The sequence below is a fragment of the Peromyscus leucopus genome, chromosome 5, assembly GCF_004664715.2.
Source record: "Peromyscus leucopus breed LL Stock chromosome 5, UCI_PerLeu_2.1, whole genome shotgun sequence".
Taxonomy (NCBI): domain Eukaryota; kingdom Metazoa; phylum Chordata; class Mammalia; order Rodentia; family Cricetidae; genus Peromyscus; species Peromyscus leucopus.
Window position 1 is genome coordinate 23,269,422 of NC_051067.1, and position 9,874 is coordinate 23,279,295.

Here is a 9,874-nt window from a genome sequence, read left to right on the forward strand (position 1 = left end):
AACCAATGGGACCAGTGACGGGGCTGTGAGAAAGAGAAGCAAGCCTGATCTGGAGTGCGGGCTGCTGGCTGGGATTCTTTGCAATGTACTGGCAGGGAGAGCTGAGCATCCAGGACAGAAGATGGACAGACCATACACTTGGGGTTAGGAACCATCACTCAGGCTATTTTCTGTAGAGATCCATCAAAAGCCCTGGCTAGAAACATAGCTCAAGGGTAGAATTCTTGCCCAGCATATGCAAGGCTCTGTATCACAGCTCCAGTACCACAGAAAGAAAGAAGCAGGATGGGGGAGGCAGGGGAGGGACCCCAAAAGGTAGAGCCCCCTTCCTTGTCCTAGACACATGCAAATAAAACTTAGTTTTCATGTTATTTCAGCACCACATTTTGAATTCTCACTCTCCTGCTGTTCAGAGCTACTTGCTCTCCAGAAGGCCACCCCGTGGACAGAAAGAACAGATGTTGGGTGTCTTATCTGTCACAACATTTTATAGGGGAAGAGTACGACTTGTGAGAGCAGCCATGGGGACAAGTTACTTCCCTTCTATTAGTTCCATGGTAAGGCTTCCGAAGGCAAAATCCCACAGGCATGCCTAGCTCTAACTAGCACACAACTGATGACACATTCAACAATGCACGAGATTCAACACCCAGCTAAAGGACAAACTAAACAGTGCCTGTGATTATCTCGGTGTCACAAGACTTGCTCTTATATGCACTCTCTATTCCCAAATACCAACCTTAGCCAAAAGATAATATTTGTGCTTTTCAGAGGCCGGTAAAGTATTTGTACTTTGAAACACAGAGTTGATAACACTTAACTGTGGGCCAGCCTTATCAGGATTTAGTAAATAGGTTCAAAGAAACACAAGATTCTGGAGCCTGGGTGAGCAGGTGGATCTAGATGCCCTTTGGAGGGCAGCTGATTTTATAATAAGTCTTATTTATGCACATTCTCTTTGTCCTTTGTTATCTCAGGGAAGTAGACTCTTTCTTATAAAGTCCAGAGTTAGTCCAGGACGCCAGCTTATTCCCAAGCACCCATTTGGTGTCTCAGGTCTTACTACATGTCCTTGCACTTTTGCCAAGTTAGCTGGAGTGCAAAACCATCAAAGGAAAATCTGACCCTAAATCCCTTTGTAATCCCTGATACTGACGTTCAGAACCCGAGACCTCCCCCTTCCACCCCAATCATGGATGTCAACGGGGTTTGTTTGAGACAAGGTGTGTTGAATCCCAAGCAAGCTTTAACTTCACCATGTAGTCGAGGATAGCCTTGACTCCTCATCCTCCTGCCTCCACTTCCTGAGTGCTGGAATTACAGGTGTGTGCTGCCATGTCTGGTTTACGTGGTACTCAAGACTGAAACCAGGGCTTTGAGCATTCCAGGCAATCATGCTACCTACTGACTTATATTCTGAACCCCAAGACATACTTCAAAAAGTTGTAAAAATAAGGCAGGTGTGGTGACACATGCCTTTAATCCCAGCACTTGGGAGGCAGAGGCAGGCAGATCTCTGTGAGTTCAAGGCCAGCCTGATCTACAGAGCAAGTTCCAGGTCAGCCAGGGCTACACCAAAAGACCTTGTCAAAAAAAAAAAAAAAAAAGTAAGAACATATAACAAAAGTTACCATTTTAACTGTCACCCCGTATAGTAGTATTACCTATGCTATATATACACGAATTATAGAACTTTCTCACCACCTCTTCTGCAAAAATATTTGTCTACTAAACACTGGCATCCTTAGAAAGTATCCTTTCTCAATAATGGTGAAGACTGAGAAATTCCTCAGTATAAACAAACAAACAAAATGGAAAATAAATAATAAACAATATGGAAAACATAAATAATGATAAACATCATATGCTATTTCTATTTTCATGAAGAAAATTTGATTGAACTTCGTGAAATTAAAGAAGTAAATGAAGAGGAAACTGAAGCAGTGTCTTCCTGTTGGTCCTCTGAGAGTGAGGAAAAGTTGGTGGAGATAGAAACCGTAGTTCCTGCCCTGGTACGCTCTGTCCTTCTCCCATCTTCTGACCCCTGGCTATTGAAGCAGGGCATCCTCACCCAATTAAATATTTTTGGTTTGGGTTTTTTTTGTTTTGTTTTTTTGAGACATGGTTTATTTCTCTGTGTAGCCCTGGCTGTCCTGGATCTTGCTCTATAGACCAGGATGGCCTCAAACTCACAGAGATCCACCTACCTCTGCCTCTGGAGTGCTAGGATTAAAGGTGTGCACCACCATTGCCTGCCTTCCAATTCAATTTTTTTTCTGTAGCCAAATGCTTATACCCTGGGACCATGGCTTGACCAATTAAAAGATTTTCTAAAAGTCAATTTTTTTTTTTATTTTGTTTTACTTTCTTGGGAGGATGGTTCTGCAGAGGCATGCTAACCTTGGGATATGGCTGCTTTTGCCTCAGGGAATGCTAGACTCAGAACAAGGTATCTGCTGCCTCTAGGCAGGACCAGAAGGAATTCACTTCAACAAACTCTGATTGCAGCTTGGGTTAGGGTATCCTGACACCTCTGTGGAGAATGGCACCCTCGAAGTAGCAAGCTAAGACCTTTAGGGACTTTACTACTAGTAATCTTGAATGACCTATGCCTGCCTTTGCACAGAGAGCTAGCCCAAAGGAACGGCAACCCACACTGAAACCGTTATTCTTCTCCAAAATAATGAGCTGCCCTCCTGCGGTGGTTTGAATAAGAATGGCCCCTATAGGCTCATGTATTTGAATGCTCAGGGAGTGGTGCTATTTGAAAGGATTTGGAGGTGTGGCCTTGTTGGAGGAAGTGTGTCCCTGAGGGTGGGCTTTGTGGTTTCAGAAGCCCAAGCCAGGCCCAGAGTCTGTCTGTCTGTCTGTCTGTCTGTCTGTCTCTCTCTCTCTGGATCCAGATGTGGAACTCTCAGCTTCTCTAGCACCATGTCTCTCTGCGTGCCACCATGCTTCCCACCGTGCTGATCATGGACTAAGCCTCTGAACCTGCAAGCAAGCCCCAATTAAATGCTTTCCTCTATAAGAGTTACTGTTGTCATGGTGTCTCTTCACAGCAGTGGCCCACAGAACCGGACACCTCCTACCCCTCCCAACTGGAGCCCTGCACAGGTATCCTACCTGGAAAGACTTAATGACTACCTTTTAACAACTATGAAAACAGTCTTCCCTCTATCCCTGTAGCTCAGTCCCTTCCCCAGAAACTAGCCTGCTGCAGCTTCTGCATCATCTTTGATTAAATTGTTCATTTTCTAGGGTCATTTGTAAATGAATTCTTAGCTCATGTGTCACCTGCCTGTCGCTGATGTTTCCCAGCATGGCACTGTCTACTAGCTTAAATGACTGTTAGTTATTTCAGCTTTTATTTTGGATCTGAAGGGGTGGGGGTGGGGCAGGGAGCTAGTCTGTGAAAATCTAGCTGACACTGTTGTTTGGGTTTGGAATTTCATTTTGTTTTGGGTATGTATACAAACCGCACATTGTAGATAGACACTGGAGTTCTTTCTGTCTCTCGGAGATGGCTGTGAACATCAGGGCCCACGTATCTGCCAGAGTTCCCAACTACAATTCTGTTTTTAACAGAATGCCACACAGCAGTACATCTCTACTCATTTGCAAGGAGTAGAGATGTACTGGCCCACTGTCCCAGAGACTAGGAAGTATCGAGAGTCCTGCCATGAAGTGAGGGCTTCCTGCTGCATCATCCTGTGTGGGAGGAGAACAGAGCAGAAAGAGGGATGAGGGCCATCAACACCACCCAAGAAGGCAGAGTCCTTATCATCTCTCAGGAGTCTACCTTGTTATTGTTGTTGTAAGGGCAATGAAGCTTAAATGAGCTTTGAAGTACTACAGATTTGATTTACTACAGATACTCAAACTATAGCTAATTCTTGTGAGCATGTATTTCCAAGTAGAATTTGTTTGTCATATGCTAATTTATGTGTAACTTTAAAAAACACCAAGGTCACATGTAGCCCAGGATAACTTCCAATTCACTATGTAGTGGATGACCTTGAACTCCTGATCCTTTTGCCTCCACCTCCAGAGTCCTAGGATTGCATGCCTGAGACACCATGCCTTAGTGTGTGGGGTGCTGCAGGCTTCTGTGTCGGCCTCTCAAGTGCTTGAATTATAGATCACCACAACTGGCTTACTGAGACACCTTTTTGAAGAGAAACTTGCCCTTCCATAGTCCCATTACTGTGTGATCTAAGGCTGTGCCCAGAACATGTCACAGGAAGCCTCTTTTCTCAGCCTTCCAAGTGCTGGATGACAGACCTGTGGCGCCACATCCAGCTCTTTTCCAGTTTTCTGTAACTGCCATGCTCATAGCCGTATATTCAAACTGACCCTTACACAGACACTTGCCTTTCACAAGGCCGGAGGAATAATGTCTAAGGGAGACATGTGGGCAAGGCTGTGCTGCAGCTTCAGCAAATACTGCATTCTTTAAGAAGTGAGTGGTGGTGGTGGCGCATGCCTTTAATCCCAGCACTCGGGAGGCAGAGGCAGGCGGATCTCTGTGAGTTTGAGGCCAGCCTGGTCTACAGAGCAAGATCCAGGAAAAGGCACCAAAACTACACAAAGAAACCCTGTCTCGGAAGTAAAAGAAGTGAGTTCATTTAGGAAATGTCAGCCAATACTTATTTTTAGTAGAGCTCTCATGAGAGTTTCATCTCAGTTTTACCACAACAATTGAACCATCAACATATTCAAATGTGTATATTCAGAAATTTTGTAATACTTTTGCTTTTCAGAAAACTCAGAAGGCCAGTGTCTCCTTATGCTGGAACACTGCCTAACATTATAGAGCCAGAGAGACATTAATGCATGTGAACACATGACCTCTCACAAACCCATTTGTTATAGAATATTAGTTTAGTGATGCAAAGATGTGTTGCATCCTTTTATGTTGCATTTGTTTAACTCTGTGAAGCTGTGTTACCTTGTCTGTCTAAAACACTTGATGGTTTAATAAAGAACTGCATAACCAATAGCTAGGCAGGAGAGAAATAGGGGGGATGTCAGGCAGAGAGGATAAATAGGGCAAGAAATCTAGGCTCAAAAACAGAAGAGAAGAGTGAGAAAAGGAGAAGGAGAGGAAGATGCCAGGGGCCAGCCATGCAGCCAGCCATGGAGTAAGAAGGAAAAAAAGATATATAGAAGAAAAAAAAAGGTGAAAAGTCAGAGGCAAAATGTAGTTAAAGAGAAACAAGATAACTTTAGTTAGAAAAGCTGGCTAGAAACAAACTAACCCAAGCTAAGGCCAGGCATTCATAAGTAAGAATAAGTCTCCATGTATTTATTTGAGAGCTGGGTGGCAGGCCCCCAAAGGGATTAAAAAAACAAAACAAAACTACATTTTGTGTACCAACATTAGGCTTGAATTACTACATAGGGCCTGAAAAAGCTGAAAAAGAAAAGAAAAGAAAAAGGACACAGCTCCTTTAAGAGGTGCTGTTGTTCAGCCAGAAGTGCTAAGTAACAACAGCAAGCTAAGTTAAAAAAAACTTGTGGCAGCACAGGCATCACCTTCCTACAGCTAGGAAAGCTGAATGCAGTTTGGGCCATGAGCTTTAGGCTTGGCTCTCAAAGACCCAAGAAGTGGGCAGAGCCAGTCACCAACGCTGTGATAGGTAAAAGAGGACACTCCCTGATGGGAAGTCCTAGCCACTCCAGTAGCAGTTTAAAGGCTCACGTGGTCAAAAAAGACTACAGATATGCAATAAAAAGAAGTCCAGATTGGAAAAAAAACCTCTAAACATGTTCCACTGTGTTTAACAATGTATGTAGGCTTAAGAAAAGAAAAAGAATATAGACAGTCATGGAAAGAAAAATAGTTTAAAAATAATAAAATAAAGGCCTTAAAGAGAAAAGTAAAGTAATATAAAAAAAAGAGGGCTGGAGAGATGGCTCAGCGGTTAAGAGCACTGGCTGCTCTTCCAGAGGTCCTGAGTTCAATTCCAGACAACCACATGGTGGCTCACAACCATCTATAATGAGATCTGGCGCCCTCTTCTGGCCTGCAGGCATACATTCAGACAGAATACTACATACAGAATAAATAAATAAATCTTTTAAAAAAGCTTGTTAAAAGAATATAAAAAAAAGAATAAGCCACATAGAGATGGGAAATACATAGGGAGTCTGGATCCTGTATGCTGCTGCACTGACCTTGAGGTGTTTTTTTTTTTTGTTTTTGTTTTTTTTTTTTTTTGCTGATAAGCAAATGACAACTGCTAAGAGACATGGGATTGAAAGGACTGTTGAAATAAACCAGCCCATATACTTTAGGAATGCTTTAACTTTAAAATGGAAGTAAAAAATATATTTTTCAAATGGGAGTCAAAAGTGCTTTGGGGAAGAGGTTTTGCTTTTGTTTCCACAGGAAGTGAGAAGCTGTCGATTTGTTCCAGGTTAATATGGATCGTGTTTGATTGTGGGGAGACCTCCTGAATCTTGACATACCAACCAGGGGTTACAGCTGGTCTTCCCAGGACTTGGCCATTATCTCAGTTTTCTCAGGGACCCCTAAAGATGCCTTTGCCCACAGACAACAGGAAGCAGTCTAGAGAAGATGATGCCTGCATTCCCAAGAGATGGGGTGGGTGGTTGCTGGTTGTTTGGTGGGTCATGGATGTTTGTTATCATTTAGGAGAATATAGGAATATAGGATAAAAAGATGACTGCTGGTGGCCATGTCAGAGGAGCAGCAGGTGGCAGTTGACTTTCAGGGTGTCAGCCTACCCATTCCCTGATGGGTGAATCTCAGATAGACAAGGTCCAGAGACCACAGACCTGGAATGTCTTTTGCTTCTGCTGTGCCTTTACATGTTTGCTGCTGCTGTCTTTCTCCAGTATCTGGCATGGTGTGAAGGGGTGTGGGGAGATCCCCACTGCCTGTAATGTAGTGTGTTTATCTCGTGGAAACATCTGTTCTACTGGGCATTATTACCTGTGGATTATTAGGAAGATGGTTTCTTCCCAAGCTGTACTGTCTGTACTGTCTAATTAATAATATTAGTAATGTTAGAAAATAAAACATGGAAGTGTCACATTGCGACAATGCATGAGTTTCTATTGAGGAGTCATATAGACTGTGGCTTAGGTTAATGATTAAGAAAAACAATTGAGTCTCAGTAGCCCAACTAGCTTAAATTCTTTTTAATCTTAATGTTGGGAGATGTGTTCACAGGTTTCTGGGTGCATAGCTGAAATAAGGCTTTGAAAATAACTTAAAGTTAGACTAAGTCATTTTTGTCAAATAGCTTTGAGGTTAAAACACTCGAGGAGATAATCTAAAGTTTTAGAAAGGCACATAGTTGAATGTGGAACTCTTTAAGGTCAGGGAACAAGAACAAAGCAGCCCAATTATTATTAGCTGACACACTTTCTTGCTAGGATTGGTTGATGACCAAAGGTGATGATTAATTCCTTAGACCCATTTCTACCCAAAGAGTTAAAAACAAAAACAAAAACAAACTACACCTGTTGTCTTTCAGTCTAGCACCTCAGGTGCTGCCGTTTCTCCCTGGACCCAAAACATATTTTGTTTTTGAAGTTAAGCATCCTCACCTTCAGTTAGAAGAATATTTAATCTCTCTCTCTCTCTCTCTCTCTCTCTCTCTCTCTCTCTCTCTCTCTCTCTCTCTCTCTCTGTGTGTGTGTGTGTGTGTGTGTGTGTGTGTGTTATGTGTAGCCAACAGATTGACTTCAGGTCTCTTCCTCTGTCACTCTGTACCTTAAATTTTCAGATAAGGTTTCACTGAACCTGGAGCGTTCTCTTTTGGCTGGACTGGAAGGCCCAAGACCCACCTATTGGTGCTGGGATTCCTCCACTCTCAGCACGGGGAATGCAGATACAAGCTTCCATGCCGGACTTTTAGGTGGGTGCTGAGGGTCAGAACTGGAGTCTTTATGCTTGTAATAGCAAGCACTTTGCCCTCTGAGCCATCTGTCCAGCCCCACAACTTAATTTCTAATGGAGATATTTCTATATCTTATGAATTTGCTATAATGAACCTTTGAAATACTGAGATATTTTTAAAAAGAGAGAGTGCTACCAAAATACAAACATGCTAACAGAAGTACAAGCAGTTTAGGTGGGGAACGGGAATAAGGAAATCTGAACACAATGAGTTTGTGGTGGTTTGAACAGGTATGGCCCCATAAACTCGTGTATTTGAACTCTTGGTCCATGGGGAGTGGCATTACAGGAGGCACAGCTTGTTGGAAAAGGTGTGGCCTTTTTGGAGGAAGTGTGTCACTGTGGTGGCAGGCTTAGAGGTCTCATAAGCTCAAGGCTTGCCAGTGTGTCTCAGTGTTCACTTGCTGCTGCCTGTGGATCAAGATGTAGAACCCTCAGCTCCTTCTCCAGCACCATGCCTTCCTGCACGCTGCCATGTTTCCCACCATGATGATAATGGACTAAACCTCTGGAACTGTAAGGCAGCGCCAATAAAATGTTTTCCTTCCTAAGAGCTGTGGTGATCATGATGTCTCATCACAGTAAAATCCTAACTAGGACAGAATTTTGCCAAGTTTGAGTCCAGAGATACATTTTTATAACAACTGAAAACTGAGCAGTAACCAGGAGATTCCAACAAAAGTGAGTTTGGACTCAGAAGAGAGCACACCGGAGGAAGCTAAGCTCTAGACAGAAGAAGGAAAAGAGTTGATCATGTGGGACTCTTCTTCAATTTTCAGACAGAGTCTAATGTGGCCCAGGAAAGCACTCTACAAACTGAGCCACATCTCCAAGTCCCATGCAGGATTCCTAATCAGTAGGAGCAAAGGCCAAGGATGCAGAATGCCAAGGGCAGAGACAGATGCCAGTCCTGTGGATGAGTATCTTTGTCTTATTCCTAAGCAGAATGAGTCAAAGTTTTCCAACAATGGCCCAACCAAGAAGGAGAACTGAGAGACACGCATAAGGAAGTGCTCTCATGGAGCCCAGAGGGCCTCACATCCCTCGGAGCACTGCAGAATGATCACTTCCTTTGCTACCTCACTGAAAATTGCCCCTCAGACTATCTTAAGACTACAGGTGCCCCCAGCAAACCTCCATGACGAACCACGGCTAATCCCTGATGAAAACACTGACCTGTAGTAAAATGTATGGAGCATGAAAGGCTGAGGCAGGAGGACTTCTGTGAGTCTGAAGCCAGCCTGAGCTGCTGATAGGCATCACCGGCAAGAGTGCATCAATGCCAGTGCCCAGTGTTGGGTACAAATCAGAGGTCACATGCCAGACAATGGCTCCACTTGACCAGTCTCAAAAGCTGTTGCAAGGCAGCACCCAGATATCAAAATGGCCCCGAGGAAGGCGGAAGCAAGGCCACAGAAGGCTCTTCGCTGCCAGGGCCACATCCTTTCAAAGACTAGTGGTTGCAATATGCACTTTTCAAGGCTGGTCAGAGGCCTTTAATGGCCATTAAGAAGCACCCAAAAGAAACATTATGAGTCATTATCATATAACTTCATTTGGTTACTGTTGGCATGTTTGAAAACCCCACCCCTAACCCACCTTCAGGAACCTAGTGACAGCAGCAAGTCTTCAACAGCTGCCCCAATGCGACACATTTCCACTGCCGCCAGGAGTTGAGTATTCTCCCTATGTGCATGCGCCAAATCCCCTTAAAAATGCCAGTGCCTTCTCTTCCCACCCTCTTTCCCCTTCCACCCTCGCTCGGAGGCAGCTTCTGCATACCCCTCCCTCCCCTCAATAAACCTCTTGAGTGAAATCTTGCGTGGTATGATATTTGCAGGATGCCTGGGCCTAGACCCACCGAGGTACGTTACCACTAAATCATTAACAGTTACATGCTCCTATTGAGATGACTGGGGAGCCAGACCAGAGCCACGACAGCTT